Source organism: Taudactylus pleione, unplaced genomic scaffold (genome assembly GCF_031769625.1).
Source record: "Taudactylus pleione unplaced genomic scaffold, aTauple2 ptg000270l, whole genome shotgun sequence".
Classification (NCBI taxonomy): domain Eukaryota; kingdom Metazoa; phylum Chordata; class Amphibia; order Anura; family Myobatrachidae; genus Taudactylus; species Taudactylus pleione.
In genome coordinates this window covers 1,876,737-1,903,740 of record NW_028284672.1, presented here as the reverse complement: position 1 = coordinate 1,903,740, position 27,004 = coordinate 1,876,737, and positions in this window count along the sequence as shown.

Sequence of the window (27,004 nt, the reverse complement as noted above, 5' to 3'; positions counted from 1 at the left end):
GAGATTGTAAAAGCCACTGGAGGGCTGATATGAATGACTAAACATTCTCTGTAAAGCACTGTATAATATGTTGGTACTATATATCGAACTGTAACTAGATAAATAAAATAAAGTGCTGTTCTCTTAGATATAAAAATGTATCACTCTTGTTAGAGTGCATGACTAACTTATATTACGTTCATGGAACTATACACGTTATGTGTGATTATTGTTCAGTCACCTTTGATACAATGATACAATTTCTTGGATGCCAGGGAAACTTAGAAATATAAAGCATGTTTACATTTGCAAATATGTGATATTGATGCATTATGATTACCGTACTGAAATGTAACATTGCATTGTGGTAACCTCTCTGGGGGAATGTTTCTGTTGTAGCATTGCAGATTACATGTCACATCCTGTGAGAGTATAAGAAAAGAGGTTTCATCAGCAACACAGAAAAGTGATAGCACAAAAGTTGGGGATGAAATATTCTGCCAAGAAAGGTGATTTTGGATATTTATAAGATAATCTATAAGCAGATTTAGGAACATGTTCTGCTTGAGTTATGTCTATCTTTGGTCCTTACACCATGGCTTGCTAGAACTATTGTCATCATTTTTGCTGTACTCTAAGATGTAATTTTTTTCCATAGTTCAAACTGTCCTTATTTTCACAATCACCCACAGGTTATTCATTCAACACATTTATAAGCCCTATATAATACGCAAGCAAGGCTTTGTGGGAGAAATGAAGGGCATCACCATAGCCACACCCCTTGTATGTAGGCTAAATCTACATTGGCAGAGGATGATGTATATTTTTTTGACATTCATCATGTCTATTAATAATGTTGCTTAATAATGTTGACATGAGAATGTTGACTTGGTTAGTAATATCAACATGCTTGGCATGTTTACATTAACCACATAGATATTCATCATGTCGACAGTGAGGAAATGGCTGACATGATTAGAATGTTGACTATGGGGAAGATGTACTAAGCCTTGGAGAGAGATAAAGTAGATAGTCCAGACTTCCTACTTCACTTGGAGAGAGGGCCAGTGGCAGGTGGCCTCGGAGAGACATGGCCATATTTCCGGGCGTCCAGGAGAGCCAACTGATATACGGGAGACTCCCAGACGTTCTGTCAACGTAATAGAGTCCAAAAATATACAAATTTCAGACTCAAGAAACTCTCACGATTTAAACTCTCGTCCCGATGTTTTCCCATTTTGAAAAATTAACTCGACCAATGTAATAGTGTGAGAGGTTACTGCTAAACTTTCACATTTTCTAAACTCTCACCCTATTACATTTGTATATCAGGATTATTATTCACACTGTTCCATCTAAAATGAGTGACCTGAAAATTATAACAAATGTAATTTCCTATGAAGTGACCTGCAAATTGTGAACATATTGATTATTTATTAGACCTTTAATTCTTTATACCATCCAGTTCCTAACTCTGGGAGTCCTGTACAATTGGTCATGATTGACCCTTTGCATCTACATTTTGGAACAGTGTAGATAGCTGCAAATTGTTTCTGTCATCAGTCTGTACAGTTTTTAGACCAAAGCACTGTCACGGTATATAGTAAAAAGGAAAGAGTATCAATGTTAAATACACTATTATGTTTTGTTTTTCTTTGCTCATGAGAGAAAAGCCCAAGTTATTTTCGAATTGGTGGGAGTTTTATTGGTGTCTACTTTATTTCTATAATAGTTATGCTGTATTTCTAGGGTGAAGATTATTAAATGATTGCATTGTTTGGATTCTACCCTCTTCCCCTTTCTTTAATCCTCAGACAGGTGTAACATATAGCTGGCAATCATGTAGTACACATTAGATAAGTCATAAGGTTTCAACTGGTAGCCTACCAGTGTCTTGATGGAGCATCTTGGTCCTCTAATGTCACAAACTGCTTGGCCTTTAAAGGCCATAACTCGTCTCCATACCCTGTCCCTGCCTGCAGTCATATATAGATCCGAATACTTGAATAAGTTTGAGGAAAGATAAGCACCCTGTTTAGTGATGGAATATTGCTGGTTCACCAGGGGTTAAATGAGAGGAGGGGGCGTAGCCAGGAATGTGTCCATCAAAATAATAGCCTATGGCAGCAATACAGGGCAGGGCTCCTACTATTCATTATAAATAGTCTGGAAGAGGAGCCATCTTCCTCTTGTCCAGTTCTGGAACCCTCTGTTTTGTATGCAATTCCTGAAAATGTTGTTGGATTGTGCAATTTAAATATTTCCTTCCAAAAGGTGGAGGTGCAGCCTGGCGGGAAGCAGTGCTCCTAGGCGGCCTATTATAGCGTAAGAGTGCCTGGGTAGCATTTGCCTTTTGATAGTGGCGAGCTGGTCATTCTCCTTGAGGGGGGACAAGGCCATCATTTTAGGGAGGGGTCAGGGCTTTGCCAATTAATGGAGAATGGTTCTACCCCAGTTTGCGCTGGGCAGGGATCCGCCTCTTATTTAGTCAGATATATTTGCTGGGCTGTGGCCTTGGAGCACTGCTTTATTACTGCCACCATCTTTCTAATTACTAATTGATCAATACATTTCGGCTGTGTCCTCTTTTAATTCCACATAGGTGTCCATGTGGTTATTTCTAGTTAGTAGTTAAGTGAGTGAAATAGCATAATGTAAGATTCAAATAATGGGTGATGTATGAACAGCCGTGCACTCAGGGAGGCACTAGGACATCACTGTATTATTGTTTCATGAGTAGAGGCCAATGACGGTTTCTGGGAAACAAGAAAAAAATAATTCTTAATTAATTAATTTTAACAAATTTTAACATACCAGAATAAACCATACTGATATGAAGCGGCAGAACTATGGGCCTGATTCAGCTTGGATCGCAGTTGCTAATGTGTACGCCATTGGTCGATTATTGCGTACTGTGCATGCATATGCATTGCAATGCGCGTGTGCAAACTCGCCATTGCGAATGCACGGACACCACGGACTCCACGCAGGGCTTTAGCAGATTGATTGACAGGCAGAGAGCGTTTGGGAGTTGTAATGGGGGGGTGGTGGGGGAAATGCAGGCATGCCTGTGCGTTTGAACGCCGTTGCATGGGCGTGCATAAATTAGCCTGAGCTTTCTACGTGACCTGGAAAGTTAGCAATTTGTGAATAAGGTTTGACCTGCCGCAATGCTGGGTGTGGGTTCCATGTCCTTTGATGTGTCTGATGTTTGGCCTGGTTCGGACGGTGTTATGAATGTGAGCGTAGGCAGAGGGTCTGTGTATGTTAGCCGTGCGACGGCATTGTGAATGCAGCATTTGCATATATTCACCTAAGACCTGCCTACAGAATTGCACACAAGTTACCAACTGCGATCCAAGCTGAATCAGTCCCTATATGTGTTGCAGAAGGGGCCTGACAATTCCCCTTCTTCAGCTAACCTACCTCTGCACTACTATTCTTAGTATGCGAGGTAACCGGCACACAGTATCCCTGTGCATGCACTGGCCATCATGTATACTAAGAAGTAGAATTGTATCACTATGCCCCCCGAAAAATTGCTTTGGGATCCAATAAATGCATCTTACACCCTTATTGTCAACAGCCCCAGCTGTGTTGTAAACTACTGTGAAACTATTCTCATTCATCATACAACGTATTAGGACAAATGTGCATTCCTTACATTGCTATGAATTCATAGTAAAAGGCCTAATTGAGAATGAGACTAGCCGACTTAATCAATTCTCATTTCTAGGGGCTCATTTATCAACAAGTTTTATCATACGCAAAGTGTTTTAAGGCTCGTTGCGTATGATAATGGTGCTCAAGCCAATCAGCTCCCAACTGTCATTTTTCAAACAGATGACAGTTCAGAGCTTATTGGCTGGAGCACCGTTATCATACGCACAAGTTTTAAGTTTTAAGACTCGTTGATGAATAGGCCTCCTAATCTTCATTCATTCTCAATATAAGGTCTCCAGTCATACTTCTGAATGCAATTAAATTTGATACCAATCAAAAAATCCCTGATGTTTGATGGCAGTATACAATGTAACCTGTACCGATGAAGGAGTGACATACGACAAGTGTAAGCCTATTAAAACAAGCAACACATTTATATGCCAATGCTGCTCTGTAAAATAGTAGAAACATAAGTACTAATTACTTTTTTATTTTTGTTTGTACCATACCAGCTCCCATCTCTGCAGTTTCTTGTTTCATCTACAATATATGCCCAGCAAGGGACGTCCACGTCAACCGACAGGTCCTAGCTCTACAGCTGGATGTCAACTGCTGGTTCCCCTCTTTATATCCCTCATCCACAGCAGGATAGACCACAGCAGGTGACATCTTCTTAGGGGTCGGCTCATCATCAGTGGTAATACTTAGCTGTGTTGATGGATTTTTGGTCCCCCCAAGATAAATAAATAGATTGTTATCACAACTGAAAAATGCTTTACCTAAATAATATAGTATTTCTTTATTAATTTTTCTCTGTTACCACTATCCTGAGATAGCAATAAAAGAAAAGGTATTACAGGGGTAAATATGTCATAAATACTGTAGGTTTAACCATCATTTGCACCCCTGAATCTAACCATCTCACATAGAGAGTATACTGGTCCATAATAAACTCCACAATGCCATAAGGATGGCCATTGACCATCGATAGTTAACAATCATTGATGGTTGGACAAACACCAACAGACAGCGCAGGGTGATTCAAATCCCTGCACTTCCCTCCCATAGCCTAACTCTAACCTCCCCTCCCGTAGTCTAACCCTAACCTCCCCTCTCACAGCCTAACCCTAACCTCCCCTCCCATAGTCTAACCCTAACCTCATCTCACATAGACTAACCTTATCCTCCCCTCCTGTAGTCTAACTTTAACCTCACCTTCCTCAGCCTAACCCTAACCTCCCCACCTGCAGCCTAACCCTAACCTCCCCACCCGTAGTCTAACTTTAACCTCACCTCCCACAGCCTACCCCTAACCTCCCCTCCCGCAGCCTAACTCTAACCTCCCTACCCATAGTCTAACCCTAACCTCACCTCCCATAGCCTAACTCTAATCCTCCCCTCCAGCAGCCTAACCCTCCTCTGCCGGTCCATGAAGAATGTCGGCATTTCATACATCGACATTCTGAACATGTTGATTTTCTGCCCACACCGGCATGTTTAATGTCAACATGTTAACAATGTTAATATCATAACTGTTGACATTGTGATGTCGACATTATGAATGTTGACATTGTAAATATATCCCATGAGGCACAAAACCTGTGTACCATGAGAAGTACAGTAGGGTAGCACGTTATCTAAGTTAGGCATCTATAAACCGTAAATACAGATATGGCCTCATACACCTTTGCTGCCAAACAGCACCTCTTTTTGCGCCAGATCTCATCTGTCTCTGCTAGCGCCAGGCGTATTTTTAACCTGAAAATGCCTCTTAGTCGCAACGTGATGCTACTGTAGACACACCAGGAGACGACTGAGTCTGAATCTGTATATGAAGCTGAACCCTGTGTTTTGGTTTTGGATCTGTATCTCCTCTGGTTTTGGATCTGGATTGGTTTTGCCAAAACTGTCCTTCCATTTTTTTGTTTTTGGTCTGGATTTTTTCTAAAAAAAATCATAAAAGCAGCTAAAATCACATAAAATGGGCCTGTATTTGTTCCTATAGTATTATTAACCTCAATAACATTCATTTCCACTCGTTTCCAGTCAATTTTGACCACCTCACAGCTCACAATATTGATTTTTTTTAATCTAGTTAAGGGCCAAAAGGTTGCATCCAGCTAGCTGGCTGTCACGATCAAAACTGAGTGATAAATAGAGTTGAGGACTGTGCAAAGATGATGGTTTGAGTACCACTTAAGGGTTGAAGAATTGATAGTTGATAGTTGGCGCAGCCACTGGCTGAACTAAGAATAGTTGATACAGGTTGAGTCTCCCATATCCAAATATTCCGAAATACGGAATATTCCGAAATACGGAATAATTTTGGCATGACTGAGATAGTAAAACCTTTGATTTTTGATGGTTCAATGCACGCAAACTTTGTCTAAGGCACAAATTATTAAAAATATGGTATAAAATTACCTTCAGGCTGTGTGTATAAGGTGTAAATGAAACATAAATTTATTTCATGTACGTACACAAACTTTGCTTGAGCCACAAAATTATTGAAAATATTGTATAAAATGACCTGCAGGCTGTATGTATAAGGTCTATATAACACATAAATACATTCTGTGTGTATATTTTGGTCCTATTCCCAAGATATTTCATTATGATATGCAATTATTCCAAAATACGGAATATTCCGTTATCCAAAATACCCCTGGTCCCAAGCATTTTGGATATGGGAGACTCAACCTGTACTTGATAATTGGTGCAGCCACAGGCAGCACCCCTGTGCAGCTACGTTGTTGATAAGTGCAGCTAACGCACACACACACAGAAAAAAAACACCTTGATTATTTTTTTTTTCACTGGGGGGAGAGCACCCCTGAATGAGGCAGCAGCCCCTTGATAAACAACACAGGCAGCACCCCTGCGCAGCTACGTTGTTGATAAGTGCGGCTAACGCGCACACACACACAGAAATAAATAACAATTTGATTCATTTTTTGAGGGTTTTTTTTTACACTGGGAGGACAGCACCCCTGACGGACAGAGCACCTCCTGGACAACACAGCAGCACCCCTTTATGGACTGCAGTGACACAGGAGCCACTGAAGCCCCCTATTCTGTCTGCAGCACAGCTCCTATAGAGTATAGAGTGGACAACAACACAGCCCTTATGGAAAAGAGCACAGCACAGCCCTGGACAACAGTCAGCCAGCCCCTATAGAATACAGCCAGCCCCTATAACAAGTGACAACAGCAGCCAGCCCCTATGCACAGCAAGTCAACAACAGCACAGCCGCTATGGACAACAAGAGGACAGCCCCTCCCTTGCTTCCTCTTCACTCTCCACAGTCGGAATGAATATGGCGGCGAGCACGGATCCCTTTAAACAATCCAAAACCCCCAAGAATCCGACAGCGGGATGATGACGTTTTGTATCGCTTTGAGATCTGAGTCAGGTGGGAAAACCCGAGCCGCCTTGGATCCGACTCAGATCTGCAAAATTCGGGTGGGTTTTTATCTCTGAGGTCCAAACCTGCTCATCTCTAATATGAAGTGCCAAGTTCCATTGTGGTTCATGCACAGGCTTAGTCGCACACAGATATACAAGTGTCACATATCAAATTAATCAGCACAGTCTCCTGGTGTGTCCTAGTCACATGACATAGCGATTAAGTTGCATTTTCGATGAAAAAGACCCCTGGCACTAGCATAGGACCTTACTCTAGGCATCTTGCGCAACATAAGATATTGAAGCTGGATGTATGAGGGCACAGCTGTAACTGTACTTGTACTAAGTTGTGTAACATGGTATGTTTTTCCAAGAAAATATTTTCTCATGTTAAGTTAGATTTAAGAGCTCTTTCACTGTAGCAATGAAGTCAACCACATGCACTCAGGTAATCCTCCATCCCTTACATCTTTACTCTTGGTAAGTACTTTTAAGAAAAAAAGAAGGGCTGGGATGTACATCCTAATTTTAAACATACCGTAGTAAGAGGTGCAACCATACTGAGACCTGTAATTCTAAGGCAGAAAAGAAGAAAATGCAGGTGTACACTCTAAGCAATAAGAATTCTGATGATCAAAATATTTATAATAAACTCCAACAATTAACATGTTTTTTTTAAGTTAAGCTCTTAGTACATGTTTGGCCAAAGATGTTTGCCCACCTACCACGTCACAGTGAACCTCATAAGGTGGGTCCCTAACATTCCTAATACTGACATATTAAATAAATTGATCTAGGGCTTACCTTTAATAGAGCCCATTTAGATGTGTGTACTGCATTGTAAAGGACCCATACCAATTATAATCACCTGGGGCAGGGGGGAAGAGTGCTAGCCTAAGAGAAGGGGTCTCACCTTCAAATGTACCTTAAATAGAAATATACTGAGGAGAAAATGGGGGACTTAACTGCACATCCTAATCTTAAACAACTACTTATAAGTATACAGACATTAGATGCTGCTTTCTATTTAGTACTCTTTGGCATAATATATACTGATTAACAATCCCAACAGATATACAGGAGTATAATAACCTATGAGGCAGCTGCGAGATGTTGGCTGCCTGCAGCTCGCAGGCTGTGTACATGTAATCCACAATGAGGAAAAAGAGGAATCAGGAAACAACGGCATTAAAAGGAAAAGGAAATAACAGCATAATCATGAGGAGGAACTAACAGATACACATAATTATTAAACCCATGAATAGCAACAGAAAACCGATATCCGATCACACACAGTCTAGAAACTTGTAATTTTGTCAGCATTCTGCTTCAGCAACAATATTATCTTCCTCGTAACTGCAGCAAATTACACGCTCTGCTGGCTATACACATAACCTGACCTATTCCACACTCAAATGTTTGGAAACAAATTTCACATAAATGTTTCAAACAAAATAAATACATGCAAGCTTTACAGAAAAAGTCCATTAATGATAGTGTGAAATTGTGAATAAGCTCCTTTTTTTGCATGAATCCCATTTTTTGTGGAACCATTGTTACAGGAACCACTTAGATGTACTAAGATGGTGGCATCTCCATTGTGTTTAGATAGGAGAACACAGTTCAGTTAATATATGTCTAAGGGGTCTATTTATCAAGCAGTGAAAAGTGTGGAGAAGTGAACCAGTGGAGAAGTTTCCCATCGCAACCAATCATCTTTGAAGTAGCATTTATCAAGTACAGTCTATAAAATAATAGGTAGGAGCTGATTGGTTGCTATGGGCAACTTCTCCACTGGTCCAATTCTCCATGCTTTTCACTGCTTGATAAATAGACCCATAATGTAATAAAACATTCAGAAGTATAATAGTAGCATGTGTAATAAAGACAGTCCCAATTGTTGGTAGTGTCAGTGTATGGGGACCAGAATCTATTAACTTAAGGCTCCTGGTGTCATAACCTATTAGGAGAGTAGCAGTAGGAAGGATGTGCAGCTGAATGACACTGGGTGGAATTAAGGTTATGTAAATAGGGCCTGAATCAGAAAGACGCAGCAGCAATGCGCAAAAATGGTAATGCTGCAGAAGGCATCTGAAGGCAAAAGACTTTTACATCACAGCACTGGATCACCAACAGCCATCTGAGTAAGCATAAACAAGTAGCATAAAACCTAGAGATACAACGGGTTATATTTACTAAAGTGTGGGTCTTTAGAAGTGGAGATGTTGCCTATAGCAACCAATCAGATTCTAGCTATTATCTTCTAGAAGGTGCTAAATAAGTGTTAAGTAGAATCTGATTCGTTGCTGTAGGCAGCATCTCCACTTCTAAAAACCCACACTTTAGTAAATATACCCCAACAAGTCTACAAATAATAGTACTGATGTAACCTGTAGCATTAGCGTGTCGCAATAGGTGAAAGTAGACATTTGGTAATGGATGGTCCCAGTTACAACCCCTCACCAGAACTTATGTCACCTTCAGTGTTGAAAATCGGAAAAAAAAAATGAAGAGGCAGTGTATGTGCACGCCGTAGGCGTGCACCCAAAAAGTAGATTTGGCTACACGTCACGAGGGGTGTAGTCACTTGAAATTGGTGCATGTCATCATGACTCACAACTCACATTACGCCACTCAGCAGTACCCTTAATGCACATTATGCCACACAGTAGTTCCCCTTAAATTATGCAACACAGTAGGGCCCCTTATACACATTATGCTACACATTATAGCCCCTTATTCACATTACGCCACATAGTACCCTTATTGCACATTATGCCATACATTAGTACCCTTATTGCACATTATGCCACACAGTAATGCCCCTTATTCACAATACGCCACACAGTAGTACATTTATTGCACATTATGCCACACAGTAGTACCCTTATTGCACATTATGCCACACAGTAATGCCCCTTATTCACATTAAACCACACAGTAGTACATTTATTGCACATTATGCCACACAGTAATGCCCCTTATTCACACACCACCACACAGTAGGGCCTCTTATACATATGCCACACAGTAATTCCCCTTATTCACATTACGCCACACAGTAGTACCCTTATTGCCCATTATGCCACACAGTAGTACACTTATTGCACATTATGCCACACAGTAATGCCCTTTATTCACATTACACCACACAGTAGTACCCTTTTTGCACATTATGCCACACAGTAGTACCCTTTATTCACATTATGCCACACAGTAGTACCCTTATTCACATTATGCCACATTCCCTTATTCACTTTATGCCACACATTAGTTCCCTTTATCAAACAGTATTGCCTCATCCACATTATGATACAGTAATGCCCGTTATTCACATTATGCCAGCAACAGTATAGCCCATTACTCACCTATTCAGATTTTTTCCTTCAATAAGCCCCATCCCCTTTTTTCCTTTCTCCAGCCCCTTGGGTCCCTGGGAAAAGAAACCCTGGCTCCCCAGTGGTCGACGACGGCCATCTATAAGTAGCCTTCTATGAGGGAAGCTATTTTCTGTTAGCCCCCGCTACTCAGAAAGATCTCTTCTGGCTGGCAGCCATGGGGTTATAGCAGACTTTCATTATTTATTTAAGATGCAATGGGGTAAATTTACTAAAGGTCGATTTTAATTGATTTCAAATTGATCTAATCGATTTTTGTCTTTCAGGGGCTAACTTGCACATTTACTAACAGTTAAAAATCAACATAAAAAAAACTTGTCAGTAAATGTGTGATTTATCCGCTGAAACATTGATGTTGATCGATTTAGGTTGATTTGAAATCAATTTAAATCAACCTTTCCTGCAATCCTACAAATGTAATACAGCACTTTTCTAGGGGGCATTCAAAAAGCCTGAATGGAAAAGTGCGGCTATATTATATTTGCTGACATTCCAAGTGGGAGGTGTGGGAGCGTGGCTGCACAAAAATCAGTATCATAGCACCACCAATCACTTTTCAGTGCTGCGATTGTGCCATTACAGTGTGTGTGTGTGTGTGAGTGAGTGTGTGTGTTTGGGGGACAGGGCAAGGATGATGCAATTCACTGCTAATCACACCATCAAGACATCAGACCGCCCACTTATGGGAGCCTAGTCACTCTCCATCTGGAGTTACTTATGTATGCCTAAGGGCCGATATTCATAATCACTTAATTTCTACAAAAGTAGGCGAAAATTAACACTTTTGCCTACTTTTGTAAAAAAATTAAGGTTCAGGGCCATTCATTAAGCATGCAACACAGGAAATATTACTGATATCTCCTGGTTACAATTCTCCCTCAATAATTTCCACAGTCCCCATAGTTTAGTATGGGGATGTAGAAATTATGTAATTCATCAAGTTCCGAAAAAGCTTTTTTTTTCAGAACTTGTGTGTGATACTGTATGCCACTCTGAGATGGCATACAGCACTCGAAACCCATAACAAATTGCCTTTATTCTGCACAGTGCAGTGTACAAGGTCGGTGTCTTACCTGCAGCTCTTGGCTTTCCTCCTCCCAGCTCTTCTGCTCCATCCGCTGCATAACCAGCTAGTGCAGGGCTCACCTGCTCGCTGGGTCTTCGGGCTGGAAGGAGAGAGGAGCTGTCACGTGAAGCCAGGGGAGAAGCAGCAGAGAACTTTGGCTGCCTCAGTGCAGCTTCTGGAGGCAGCGAGTGTGGGGGGGGGGTGAAACACACTATAGAGAAAGACGCCAGCACTGGGGAAGGGACATTGGGAGCCAGCAGCACGTGGGGGGCACACTATAAAGAGGAGACGGCAGTGGGGTGGGAGACACACTACATAGGAGGTGGCAGCGGGGGGGGATATCGCAAAGAGGAACCGGCAGGGGTGGAAGGGAGACACACTACACAGAAGCCAACAGCAGATGGGGGAGGCACCGGCAGAGAGCGGGGAGACTGACAGCTCATGGCTAGACTTCCATATGCAGTCAGGACAGTGCAGTTGAAGGGGAAAATTTCACATTTAAGAAAAAGTGTCTTCCCTAAACGTAAAATGAACTTGTAGCGAGTTCAAAACTAAAATATCAGACATTAAATTTTTATCATGATGAATAGAGCCCTAAGGGACATAACTAACAACATATGTGGAAAATAAAATACTCTGTGGGGAGAGACTGTCACATTTTCCCCAGTTCATAAATAGGCCCCAGTGAGTCTTAAAATTTATTAAAATTGTGCACCAAATATCAGCAATGTATGGTAGGAAAAAGCAGATCACTTACAATAGAGCAGCAGAGCACAGAAGCATTTACTTAACATTTTCTTTATTGTGCTATTAAACTTTGCATTTGTCTTTGCAGATAGAATAGAGACTATTCTGTATGTTTGCCAGCTCGCTCTCGAAGATGAGTGAAAAGCAGCACAGATCAAAATCCTGAAATTTTTGGATCTTTAAATGTGTTCTATGGGAGGACTTGTAGGTTCTGCAGCACACAATACCGTCAGTCATGTTTAAGAGCCAGCTGAGAAGATGTCACATCAAATGGGAAAAGGAACATACATTTAGCCCCTTCACGGCCAGGGGTATTTTATCAGATCAAATTTCACAGGTTTGTTATGTTTATTATTATCAGATCATACATAAGTACAATACGTAACAGCAGATCATAGCATAAGTATATATATCATAAGTACCAATAATGCCACACACTGGGTATGACAGATAACAAAGTCAAGAGTAGGGCGACTCACTGAAGCTAGCAGGACCATACCGATGAGCTGTGGATGGGAATCCACTCAGCGCTCAGTGATCCTATACTCAGAGTATGGCTGAGCAAACAGAGTTACTGATGGGAAAAGTAGACAAGACAGCATTGTTGACATGGAGTGGGCTAGGGAAGAACAAGTGGGAGCAGGACACCAGGGCCTTAACTAGGGGTGTGTGAGTGTACCATCACACAGAGAGCAGAGCTCTTTTGCGGCACCTTCACTGTACAACAGCCCTTGCTTCTGGCTAGCAAGGTGCCTGTAATGGCACATTGTAGCCAGGGTCATTGCTGCAGTGCTTTTGGACGCTCCAGGCAGGGATGTAGTCAGGAAGCCGATGGACTAAATGTAGACCATCGGCTTCCCGACTGTCTAATCCTGGCAAGTTACAAATGACAGGCGTCGAAATCCCGACACCTGTCATTAGACCTACACCGGTAGCCCGACGCCCAGCATACCGAACGAAGGTAAGCCGGGTGCGGACAGCCGCGGGGAGGGTTAGGTTTTAGGGCTCCCGGGAGAACTTAGGGTTAGGCACTCCCCCAGGAGGGTTAGGGTTAGGCTAAGGGAAGGGGGGAGTTAGGGTTAGGCACCCCCAGGGGGAGGTTAGGGTTACGCACCCCCCTGAGTGACTTAGGTTTAGGCTGCGGGGAAGGGGGGTTAGGTTTAGGCACTTAGAGGGGGGTTAGGGTTAGGCACTAGGGGGGAGGTTAGGGTTAGGCACTAGGGGGGGAGGTTAGGGTTACGCACCCCCTGGGTGACTTAGGTTTAGGCTGCGGGGAAGGGGGGTTAGGTTTAGGCACTTAGAGGGGGGTTAGGGTTAGGCACTAGGGGGGAGGTTAGGGTTAGGCACTAGGGGGGAGGTTAGGGTTACGCACCCCCCTGGGTGACTTAGGTTTAGGCTGCGGGGAATGGGGGTTAGGTTTAGGCACTTAGAGAGGGGTTAGGGTTAGGCACAAGGGGGGAGGTTAGGGTTAGACACCCCTAAAGGAGGGTTAGGGAATTAGGTTAACGGTGCTAACCTTAATTAGCAATCGGGATCTTCACTCCTGCCGGGCTTCCGCTGTCGGGAATTGAACCATGCGACCAGCGGTTATACCTATTACACCCTCCAGACATGCACACTGCAGTCGTTACAGCCTTTCTGAAAATCCTGAGGACACTCAGGCAGTACTGAACACCCCGGCGCTGCCAGCCCTTCTCCCTCGGCATGACATCATGATGTCACCTGGTCAGGGTGTGTAGCTGGCACAGGGCGCAGTGATGGAAAAATGGTGAACAGTTGGAGGGTGAACTGGGATGGATACATAGTGGAGGTGTAGAGGAGCAGTGAGGAGGGCTGGTACGCTTTAAAAAAAATTAGGATTTAAACTTGAGTTTAAAGCTGGAGACTCTGGCAGAGGTCTGACTCTCTAGTAAAGGATCCCAAGACCTCTTTAAGCTGATACAGCCATGGACAAAAGTTTTGAGAATGACAAAAGTATTGGGGTTAACAAAGTTTGCTGCTGCAGTGTTTTTAGACCTTTTAGTCAGATGTTACTATGATATACAGAAGTAAAATTACAAGCATTTCATAAGTGTCAAAGGCTTTTATTGACAATTACATTAAGTTTATGCAGAGAGTCAATATTTGCAGTGTTGACCCTTCTTTTTCAAGACCTCTGCAATTCACCCTGACAGATGGGCCACATACTGACTGACGGCTGCCCATTCTTGCCTAATCAATGCTTGGAGTTTGTCAGAATTTGTGGGTTTTTGTTTGTCCAACCACCTCTTGAGTATTGATCAGAGGTTCTCAATGGGATTAAGGTCTGGGGAGTTAACTGGCCATGGACCCAAAATTTCGATGCTTTGTTGCCCGAGCCACTTAGTTATCACTTTTGCCTTATGGCAAGGTGCTCGATCATACTGGAAAAGGCATTGTTCTTCAGAAACTGTTCTTGGATGGTTAGGAGGATGTTTTGGTACCATTCTTTATTCATGGCTGTGTTCTTAGGCAAAATTGTGAGTGAGCCCACTCCCTTGGCTGAGAAGCAACCTCACACATGAATGGTCTTAGCATGCTATAATGTTGGCATGACACAGGACGAAGACTTTTGGAGGATGGCCTGGTGTCAAAAAGGGCAGCAAAGAAGCCACTTCTCTCCAGGAAAAACATCAGGGACAGACTGATTTTCTTAAAAAATTACAGGGATTAGACTGCTGAGGACTGGAGTAAAGTTATTTTCTCTTATGAATCCCCTTTCAGATTGTTTGGGGCATCTGGAAAAACACTTGTCCAGAGATGGAAAGATGAGCACTACCATCAGTTCTGCATCTAGAACAAAGCATTGAAACTTTGGGTCCATGGGGTCCATGGCCAGGAAACTCCCCAGACCTTAATCCCATTGACAACTTGTGGTCAATCCTCAAGAGGGGGGTGGACAAATAAAAACCCACTTCTGACAAACTCCAAGCATTGATTAGGCAAGAATGGGCGGCCATCAGCCACTATGTGGCCCAGAAGTTGATTGACAGCATGCCAGGGTGGATTGCAGAGGTATTGAAAAAGAAGGGTCAACACTGCAAATATTGACTCTTTGCATAAACTTAATGTAATTGTCAATAAAAGCCTATGACACTTATGAAATGCTTGTAATGTTACTTCAGTATGCCATAGTAACATCTGACAAAAAGGTCTAAAAACACTGAAGCAGCAAACTTTGTGAAAACCAATACTTGTGTCATTCTCAAAACTTTTGGCTATGGCTGTACATGTGTTTTAATTACCTATATTAAAGTTGCCATAAGATAGTACACTATGCCGTTCTCTTTGTCTATGGTTTTTCATTAAGAGATTTAATCAAGTGACCATTGCAGAAGAAACCAATGTGGAAAAGTCTGGAATACAAAGCCTACATCAGTTTTTATTTGTATGAGCAAATCTGCATTTTACTGTAATTATTGAGCACATATTAGATTATTAATATAATACTACACTTGTAGGTGCCTGGACCTTCTTATCACTATTAATATATGGTTATATTTAATTAGTTATATAAGGAAAACATGCAAAACTAGCAATAAATTCACATTTCTGTATATTCCTATAGTTACTGTGACACATCAATGACATTTACAATACTGTAGGTATGAACGAATTTGTGTGTTTCCCTGAGTACATGCACTTTATGCTAGGTTTTGTGCTGTTACAGGGCCTAGAAACAAGGATGGATTTTATATTTTTCTTTATTTTACGTTTTTATTTTTAGAACATGTCAGTCACTGATATATCTAGTCACAATGGATTTTAAAATGCTTACAGGTAGGAAATATCTCAGACCTGCAATTTTCTGTGCTTAGATTTGCTCCTATGTTGTGTTATCATAATATTACCTTTATCAGTGCAGTGGCACATTGAGCTCTACACAGCACTCACTTTTATAAGCCTTTATGGAGATCACAAACCAAAAGCAGAGGTCTCCAGCCACATCACAGGGACCCAATGCTTTCCTTGCCTGGTTCTGCGTAACGGTATACGGAACCTCTCTCTCCAGCTAAAACATGGGTTTTTTTAAACAGGGGGCTCCCCCAAATGGTCTACAATGAAGAGCAGTGTTTCATCGTGCTAAAAATAGTTTTAAAAGTAGGTGGTAAATATTAAAGGGGCATTCATAAAAAAAGGAATATTTATCAAACATAAATCCAAGTACAATAGTATAAAATAGGATTTTTTAATATTACTTTATGTACTGTATGTATTCACAATACATGGCCAATAGCATATAGTCACCCCATCAAATAGTATTTGTCCATTTCAGCCACACCCGTTGCTTACAGGTGCATAATATGGTACTTCTGTATCTTTGCTGCCCCCTGGTTACGCTACGTAAGTAGCGTAACCAGGAAATACTATTCGTCCCTTGCGGGCTCGCTGCGCTCGCCACATGGTTTTATTACCCCTCCATGCCCACTTGGATGGTAGGGAATGACGTTGGATGGTAGGGAATGACGTTGGACACTGGCTCATCTTTACGCTAATGTCCAATGTCATTCCCTACCATCCAACGTCATTCCCTACCATCCAAGTGGGCATTGAGGGGGAATAAATCCATGTGGTGAGCGAAGTGAGCCACCGTGCCCGCAGTGTGGCAAGCGAAGCGAGTCCGCAAGGGGCCGAATGGTATTTCCTCAAGTTTACGCTACTTACGTATCTTCACTGAATAGTGAAGATATGTCAGTAGCGTAACCAGGGGGCCACAAAGATACGGAAGTACCCATAATATTAATCATACAGATGTGTGTAAATTAGCAGTACATTGGGGCATAATGAAAAGCTCAGTGACCTTCAACGTGGCACAGTCATAAAATGCCACCTTTCCAACAAGTCAGTTTGTCAAATTTCTGCCCTGGCAGAGCTGCACCTGCCAACTGTAAGTGCTCCTATTGTCAAGTGGGAATGTCTAGGAGCAACAACAACTCACAGAAAGGAATCGCCTGAGTGCCAGGAGAAGGCTTAGTTGCTGAATTCAAGCTACCAACTGCAAAGTTTGGAGGCAGAAGAATAATGGCCCGGGAATGTTTGTCCTATTTTGTCCTTACCCTCCTTGTTTCGATGAAGAGAAATCATAATCGCTAGAGCATAAAATTACATCAATACAGACAGCATCCTAGTTACTGCCATAAAACACAGCATACTAGTGACCTAAATACAATACAGAGAACATCATAGTGACTGCTGCGCAGCACAGAGAGCATCCAAGTGACCCCATACTATAAAGAGAGCTGCCCAACGACCGTTGAGAGCATCCCAGTGAAAATCATAATAAAATTTATTTGTAACTGTCACACAATATCATAACCTCAAAAATCAATAACTCCTTCAGCATAAACCACTTTGCATTAATTAACTTCCTCACCCCCATTATTATTTAACTCAACATCATCAAATAAATATATTAATATTCATAACCATCTACAGCCATATAAAAATATCCCTTTTTTAACTCAATGAAAAACATTAAACCCTTCACCTCCATAATTAAACCCAGTTATCCCAACTAATGCCTTATTCTTAACACTGTCCTCAACTACAGCCACACCTGTTCCGGATGTGGTCTTCCTGTCTCTGCTGCCACCACCACACATCACAGCCATAGTGTAGGGCAGCCATGTCAATCACGTATCCCGCAAAACTCTCCAGTGCTGCCCGTACCACCATCTGATCCAAAGCATGTCCAGCCAATTACAGCCTACAGCTCCTGGAAAATTGTCCGAGGAGAACCACACAAAGATGACACAGGGAGACCAGGACCTCAGATGAGGTATGAGCATCAGCAGCCCAGATCTGAAAATACATTATTAATGGCATTATTTTAATTTTGATCATTTACTAAACTTTCAGCACATAAGGAGAAATTCCACACGTCTAAAAATTGTGTTTTATGGGACTATAACATGTTAATACATTCCAGACCATTTACTTCCCACTACACTCTCTGCAATAAAATCGCTCATGTCTAACGGTCCCATGCTGCAGTCCACTCTCCTTCTTCTTCAGCTGGTGATATTTGAGGATACACTGCAGGGATTTGGATATCCTCCTCTCCTCTCCTGTGCTGCTCCTTCTCTGGCCACTGCATACAGTGCCACAGTCCATCGGATAAGCCATGCCGATAAGCAAATTCCTGCAGTGCATCCTCAGATATCACCAGCTGAAGAAGAAGGTAGCTCACTGTACTGCGCTCCTTCCTCTTTCAGGCTGCCAGGAAAGGCACAGTTACATGCAGTATATGGCTCTGTCCCTTCAAATGTGGTGCACATCATCGTATTTGTGGCTGTTGTGGGGGTTCTGGGAACTGAAAATCCCCTCTAATCACGCGCATGACAGTGGAGGGATCAGATGGTGATGTGATGTGCAGCGCAATGGTAGTCTTCAGTCTGGGCACCCCATAAGAGAGGAAGGCATGTGCAACAGGGGCCATATTGAGCTTAGACTGGTGCAATATTGCATATATCTGCCACTGGATCAGATTTTAAAACCATGACCAGTAAGGATAATATTAAGTCTCTGCATAGTGATGATCTAAACCATCAAAGAAGTAAACCTTTAGTCCAACTCTACGCATTTCATCCTGTTGTAGGACTTCACCAGGATTAAGTTCTGGTTAAGGTCTTAAAATCTGGTCCTGTGGCATATTGCTTAGAACTTTCCATGAAAAGGAGATAATAATGTAGGACCGCACCCAACCACTACACAGATGACATTAGATATATATTTTCTCTTGAAGGTTTGTAATTTGTTATGCATTTGTGTAATAAATTAACTTTTTTTGAAAAACTGCTGCACCATGTGGATATTTTTTTCCGTTGCATGAATATCCCAAAAAAATCCCACATACAGTACATGAGTTCAATGAAGTCAAGAACATAACACAGACTAATTCACATTAAGCACGTAGCACTCTGATATTGTTGCACTGTACCCCACTGTCTAAACTACTGTACACCAACAATATTAGACTAGTGTGATTTTTCTTTCCTTGATGAGTCATATGCCCCAATTACATTATGTGGTTCTTCTAACTATTATACCTTGTAAGGTTGACCAGTGAGCCAACCATTGGGAACCTGGTTTCTAACAATTACAGATACTGTAAGAATTACTGCTTGGATAAGCTGCCTTTATTTGTACACGTTCTTTGTTACTGTATTATTCACATGCATAAGTAAAATACTACACTACCGCACAGTAGCGTAGCACCTTTAAATGTCTTTGGAAGTTAGGTGTGCAGGCCAACCCATTTTGGAATTTTGTATATTTGAAAGATCATGACCAACTTACTTTTAACCCAGCACTACACCCATCTGGTGTTTTAATCAGAGCAATATACTGTAGTTCCTAACTTCCTACCAATATTCTGTAACTTGAATTTCAGAAGCACAAAGTACGTACTGTATGTATAGTAAGTCCCACATTAAAACATATTTGCCAACATTCGGGCTGCCCCCTCCAGGAGGGTATTCGGCATAGTGGGGAACATGGTGCAGCATAGGAGAAGCGTGCCCGGGGACATTAATGTGGCGCTGCCCCCACTACACAATGCAGAGATTACCGGCAATGTGCAGTAGGGGGTGAGGCCAGAGGCGCCACTGGGTCTGGTGACACCAGGTGCACACCCCGCATACCCTTACGCAGCAGAGATGCACACACCCAAAAAGGGGGTGTGGACTAACAAAAAGGGGGTGTGGCCTTGCAGGAAATCCCTCCGGGGGCATGCCCAGTATCCCCGATGAGGCTGAGCTTCCCCCGAAGACTAGTGCCTGCACTGTCGACTCCTCCTCTGTGACAGGAGCTGCAGTAGCCTGTCACACTGCAGCACCCGGGTCCTGTCACTGAGGAGGAACCAGCATTTTCGGGACACCATCATGACATACAGTATATGTAGGAGCCATGGAGCCCCACATATAAAATATGTACCACAGCTTCCTACATTATTACTTACCAGCCAGCAGATTGCAACACGTGATCATATACTGTAGCAGCCTAGTAGTGTCCACTTATGTATCTAAGTACCCCCATGATTAAACAAGCCAGCGAAGTGCTAACATGGAAAGATACCTGCCACAAAAGTGCCCTTATTATTATGCAATAACCAAAGGTATCAGCCGGAAGCTGGAGTTCTCTTCTGAACTCCAGCTGCCACCTCTCTCCATGTGCGCTATGGGAGAGGCTTCATGACGTCTCTCCCATAATTACGAGGAGCAGCCGAGAGCACAGGACGGCGGCGGATGCAGGAGCGGGGATTAAGGTAAGTGTTTTTTTTTGTACAAGCGGCACTACAGGGGCATTATATGGGGGCACTACTACAGGGGCATTATATGGGGACACTACTACAGGGGCATAACTATGGGGGCACTATATTGGGGCACTACTACAGGGGCATAACTATGGGGGCACTTCTACAGGGGCATTATATGGGGGCACTACTATAGTATTTCCTTCCTTTCAAATCAAGGGGGTAACGCGTATCTGCACTATCCTGTGGTCACCAAGATAGGTCTCTGCATAGTGGTTGTCACTCCTTTGCCAAGCTACACACACTAACTCATTCTTCACCATGCCCATCATGCTAAGTACATTGCAATGTACAAGTCCTTTTCCACTACATCACAAATAAATTCATCAACATTAAAATAATTTGTCTTTTCACTGTGCATTAAGTTTATCCCTTTTTGCCATAGTTTGGCACATTAATTAAAAGCATAATTGCTGCAGCGCTGCACCTGTCCGGTTGTTAGCCATAGCAATTTGTACTTCTTGTTAAAAATAAATGTGGAAATGTAAAAGAAAATTGTGTTAGTTCCTAATTGCCTCAAAGATGAACTGGCAGCTGAGAAGTAGCTGGGCTCTTCATGTGGAACGTGGAAATTGCTTACAGTAATAACAAGTACATGAGTACCTGTGTCCACCGTGATACCTCCTCACCATGCTGCACTGCACTGGGATTAATGTACATTTCACACCACCATGTAAGAGAAGAACATAGCAGCAGTCACTGACATTGTGGGGCACATAGCAGGTATACTACGTTACGGCACTGACTAGGGTTGTTTCTCAATTTAAACGGTTACTACCAGTAAAAAGACTGCCTATTCATGGGAAAGTATATTTCTAGTACCACCACTAAAATCTTTTTTTTTTAATAGCTTTTTTTCATTTGTACAGTTTTTTTAAATATTTAATACTTTAAAAAATATTTTTTAATTATTATTATTTTTATTTTATTTTTTCCTTTTTTATGTAGGTGTGTTTGTGTTATTATATGTGTAGAAATCCAAGCTGCACCTCTGCATCCATTGGGCAGGTGGAGTGGGGGGGGGAGAGATGTGGGGCCCTGCTTGTTTCATTTGTACCGGGCTCCACAATTTCTGATGGCAGCCCTGTGCACACTCCATTACAACTTTTCACTCATAAATGAAGATGAAATAGCAATGAGCATGTTGCACATTTCAAGAGCATGTGCAGTGCAAAAGCACACAAGGTATGCAAGCAGGCAGACTGTACGTTCAACTAAGCATCAGGCCCATTGTGAGCCAAATATCCAAGTACCAGTGGCGTAACTAGGGCAGGGCCGGCGGGGCTCGTGCCCTGGGCGCCACAGTACCGGCCTATCCTAGTTAGCCAGTGTAGTGCCTACTGCAGTGAGTGCAGTCAGCACTACACATTTACTCAGGACCGGCACTAGGCTTTCCTGCGCCCAGCGTCATACTGTGCTGCACAGCTGAGACCCTTCCCTCCCCCTGAGTGCTTACCCAATAGCGCCAGGCAGAGGGTGGAGGCAGGCTCAAGCTAGTGGAGGCAGGCTCGGCGATGTGTGTGTTAATCAACAGCCAATTAGAGTCAGACAGACTCTCATTGGCTGTTGCTGCTGTGCCCACTGCAAGAGCTGGGCTGGAGCTCACTCATGAGCTCCACCTTCCAGTTCCTGCAGTGGGTAATGGGAGAGATGTCATGACGTCTCTCCCATAATGCAGAGTGCGCCAGCCCGGGAGGACTGACATGCGGACGGCGGCAGGAACAGTGGCCGGAGCCAGAGCATGGATTCAGCTAAGTGCATTTTTTATTCTTATATTTACTTGTGTGTATTTGTTGGGGGGGGGGGACTACTACTGGGGGGGACCTTTACTGGGGGCACTACTGGGGGGACCTCTACTGGGGGCACTACGGGGAGGACTACTACTGGGGGCACTGCATCGGGGTGGTGGACTACTACTGGGGGCACTACAGGGGGACCTCTACTGGGGAACTTATGGGGTGTCCTCTACTGGGGGCACCTCTGGGGGCACTGCATTGGGGGGAACCTCTACTGGGAGCACTACTGGGGGGGACTACTACCGGGGGCACTGCATCGGGGGACCACTACTGGAGGCACTGCATAGGGGGGCTACTACTGGGGACAGTATATAAAGGGCACTGTATAGGGTGGATAACTACTGGGGGCCCTATATAAATGGCATTACATGGGGGGACCACTATTGGGGGCCTGCAAAAGGGGAACCACTACTGGGGGCACTGTATAAGGGGAACTAATGGGAGGCTGCATAAGAGGGACCACTACTGGGGACATTGCATACTGAGGGTACTGCATAAGGGGCACTACTGGCAGCCTGCATAAGGGGGACCACTACTGGGGGCACTGCATAGGGGGGACTTTATAAGGGGCACTGCATTAATGTGCATATGGAATGGAAAGGAATGTTCAGAGTGATGGCCTGCGTACATAGGGGGGGCTCCATTTTTACATTTCCCCTGGACTCCAAATACCCTAGTTACGCCACTGCCAAGTACAGTGATTATGCCTCATAGCCCAGGCAGCTGGTAGAGCACACTGACACCACATGCATTAGCTTGACTCAGAGTTTCTAACGCAAGCAGTTCTTATATTGGGTGCAATATATTAATATATTGCTGGTTTGTAAAAAGTATGCCAGTTATGTAAAATATATATATATATATATATATATATTTATATATATATATATATATATATATATATATATACACAAATCCATTTAATGATACATACATTAATGTTCACAATTTCCTGTACTTCAAATGTAAAGAAAACTCTGACAACATGAAATTTGGTAGATATAGTCAAAAGGTCGCCAATAACAACATCAACAGTTCGGAAGGATGTACTGTATATGAGGCTAAAAAACAGTATTGTAGAATAATGTAGCCATTTATTAAAAAAGAAGTCCAAAATGAATAAAAATTTGAAGTTACATTTTTACATTTGACAATATGCAATTATCATCTCTGTGTCCGATTCCGCAAATGTGTGTTCGGATCCCAAAGTGGAAAGTGTGAGTGTTACTTGTCAGACAGTCGTTGAGCAAACAGAAGCACTTGCTGAAAGAAATGCTACATTTTTGCAGCTACATAAATGGCACTTAATGCTGTTTGCAGAATAGCAGTGAATAAGCATTTCAAAGATTTAGATCCACCCTAGTGCTTTCATGTCTCTTGCTGGAATTTACACCTCCATAATGCAGTAGGGGGGTGGCAGGTTCCTTTTCCCAGTTGATGCTTGAGTAAGAATAGTGTTTACGGTATGCAGTCGGGAAGCCGGCGGACATAATCTCGACAGCTGGCTTCCCGACTGCTTAACCCCCGGCGAGGGTTAAATGACAGGCGTCTAAAACTATACACCTGTCATTTCACCGACGCCGGGAGACCGGCGCCCAGCATCCCGATTGAAGGGACGCCGGGCGCCGAGCGCGGTCAGCCGCGGTTGGTGGAGGGTTAGGTTTAGGCTTCCCGTGGGGGACGACTTAGGGATAGGCACCCCCCCCCAGGTGGTTAGGGTTAGGCTAGCGGGAGGGAGGATTAGGGTTAGGCACCCCCGGGGGGGACTTAGGCCACCCACAGCTTAGCCAGCGGCCAGGAGGCCAGCTAAAAAAAAAAACGGCCACCCTCGTTCAGAGGGAGCGCTAACTTTTTGCGAGCGGCTTTGAAAGAGGTCCAAAGTGTCGGCAGCTGTGCAATAACGTCGATCTCTGAATCAGCCCCACAATGATTATCCAATGGGATGCAGCTTAGTCAGAGGACATATAACTGTATATGTAAATATAGAACAAAATCAACATCATAGTGATACAAACGAATATACCACTTGTATTCATCATTACTTACTCCTCTGGCGAGGTCCAGCGACGTCCTCCTTGGTGGCGGCGTACTCTGCTAAGCTGCTGGCAGCCTACCACGGTCAGTCTAAAGATGGCGTGAGCGTAAAAGTGACAAACAGCGGTAATCTTAGATTACTGCTGTGTGTTGAATACTGGAAGGATAACATAACCCCTTTAGTGAGTGCTAAAGGGGTTATGTATCATTGTTATATGGGGCACTTACAATGCAGAACCCAATCAATACAGCAGTTACTGTATGTGATAGTAAAAAAAAAAGTTGCATTATATGTTAACATTACATTTTGTCAGTATAGTATGAGGCATCCGAATGATCACCTGCCCCTGTAATCAGTACAAGTTCAGCATATATAAGACCCCTGTTGCTATGTCTTCTGAAGGGGTATGTGCCACCTTGGCCAATGTTATAATGTTATGCAGTGCTAGTCCAGTGAGAAAACTTTCTCATTTCCATTGTTTCTCTGATCATTTGATGGCAAAACCTTTGATGGAAATTGCTGTCATTTGGGACATAATTGCCAGGAATTTCTGCTGATTCTTTCTCCAAGAAAAGCATTATATGCAGTGAGGTCTGTCTGGTTCACATTCTCTCCTTGTCCACCCAAAAGCAAACTCATATTAGGAGCTAAACGGCTGTGTACGCAGACAGCCTGATCTGCATAATGAGACGGTGCGAGCCCGCGCCTCCCGTATTTCTCTGCCGATTTAAGTCCTAATTTTATTTAGCTTGAGAAGGGCACGTCAGTCACTTATAAAGAAGAGAAAACTATTTCCCTGCGAATAAAACGAGATTTCTCCTGTGCTAAGTGGCTGCGGACAGGTCTGAAATACAAACATTCTGCCATTAAGCCCCATAGAAGAATTTTTATATACCAGTATATGTGTGTGTGTGTGTGTGTGTGTGTGTGTGTGTGTGTGTGTGTGTGTGTGTGTGTGTGTGTGTGTGTGTGTGTGTGTGTGTGTGTGTGTGTGTGTGTATTTGTGTGTGTTGTTTCTTTCCCCCCTTTCTTTCCTTGCTTGCTCTGGATGATTTGCAATTGGGGAGCACCAGGGCATGCAATTTTGTATTTGTACCTGTCCTATCAGGGGTGGAAATAATCTGCCTCCATGGCTGGCCCAAACACTCACTGGACCCCTCCAGGCAGGCCTGAGCCTGAGTATAAAATCATAAGCCCTGCCTGATTCACTGACTCATCATCGCCCTCCCCAAACCACTAGGCTTAGAATTATGAAAATCAGGGCTATATGCCTTCCATGACAAAGGCACCCACTGAGCAGGGATTTTTAAAATTCGACTCCTAACAGGGTGAAAATGGCTAAAATGTTTCCTTCCCCTGTGAAATATACTGACTGACTGACTGACGCATCGTGGCTGTAGCATAGTCCAAAATTCAAATCGGGAGCCACACCAACTGCCACCCCAAATGTTGCCAAACATCACTGGCAGTTGGTGTGGCTACCCTAATTGAATATTGGACTGTGCCGCAGCCCCACCTCTGAAACTGCTTCAAGCTGTATGATTCTAACGTAGCTTATGAGGCAGACATCACTGCATAGAGGTAAAATGTGTTTTCACTGATTCCTCAATAGGCCACAGGTGACGAAGGGTAATGTGTTAGGAAGGGTGTGAGGGAAGGAATGTGTTACTACACAGGTGAGGGAGGGGAAAGTAAAATGTATTACTATGGGGTGGGGGAAGGGGGTCATTCCATGGTAACTCGCATTACAAAGTGACATAGCAAACAATTAGCCATTCCTATATAAGGTTTTAAAGCATGACCTGTATTATTATTTTCTCAGTAAATAAAATGACATACACACAAATTCCTTTTGCAGTTGATAGCCATGCAAATAACTTGCTATGTTACTATGAAACGTAAGTTACCATGGAATGATCTATGGAATGTATTGAGGGAGGGGAATGTTTATTGTGTTATAACACTGGTGAGGGAGGGAAATGTGTTACTAAAGAGGTGAGTAACGATAATGTGTTACTACATAGGTGAGAGAGTGAAATTTGTTAGTACACAGGTGAAGGAGGGTAATGTCTTACTACAGCAGTGATGGAGGGAATGATTTACTATAGAGGTGAAGGATTAATGCGTAACTGCGTAACTGGAGTGGTGAGATGATAATGGAAACAATGAATATCTAACGTCTACTCAGGTATGTATGTATATATATATATATATATATATTTACAATACTTTGCAAAAGTTTTAGGCTTGTGTGGAAAAAATGCGGCAAAGTGAGAAAGCTTTCAGAAATAGAAGAGTTAAATGAACAGAAGACAAATCTAAATTAAATCAATATTGGTGTGACCACCCTTTGCCTTCAAAAATAGCATATTCTTCTAGGTAAACTTGCACAAAGTCAGGGATTTTGTAGGATTATAGTCAGGTGTATGATTAACCAATCATACCAAACAGGTGATAATGATCATCATTTTCAAATGTAGGTTGAAACACAGTAATTAACTGAAACAGAAACAGCTGTGTAGGAGGCTTAAAACTGGGTGAGGAACAGCCAAACTCTGCTACAAAGGTGAGGTTGTGTCATA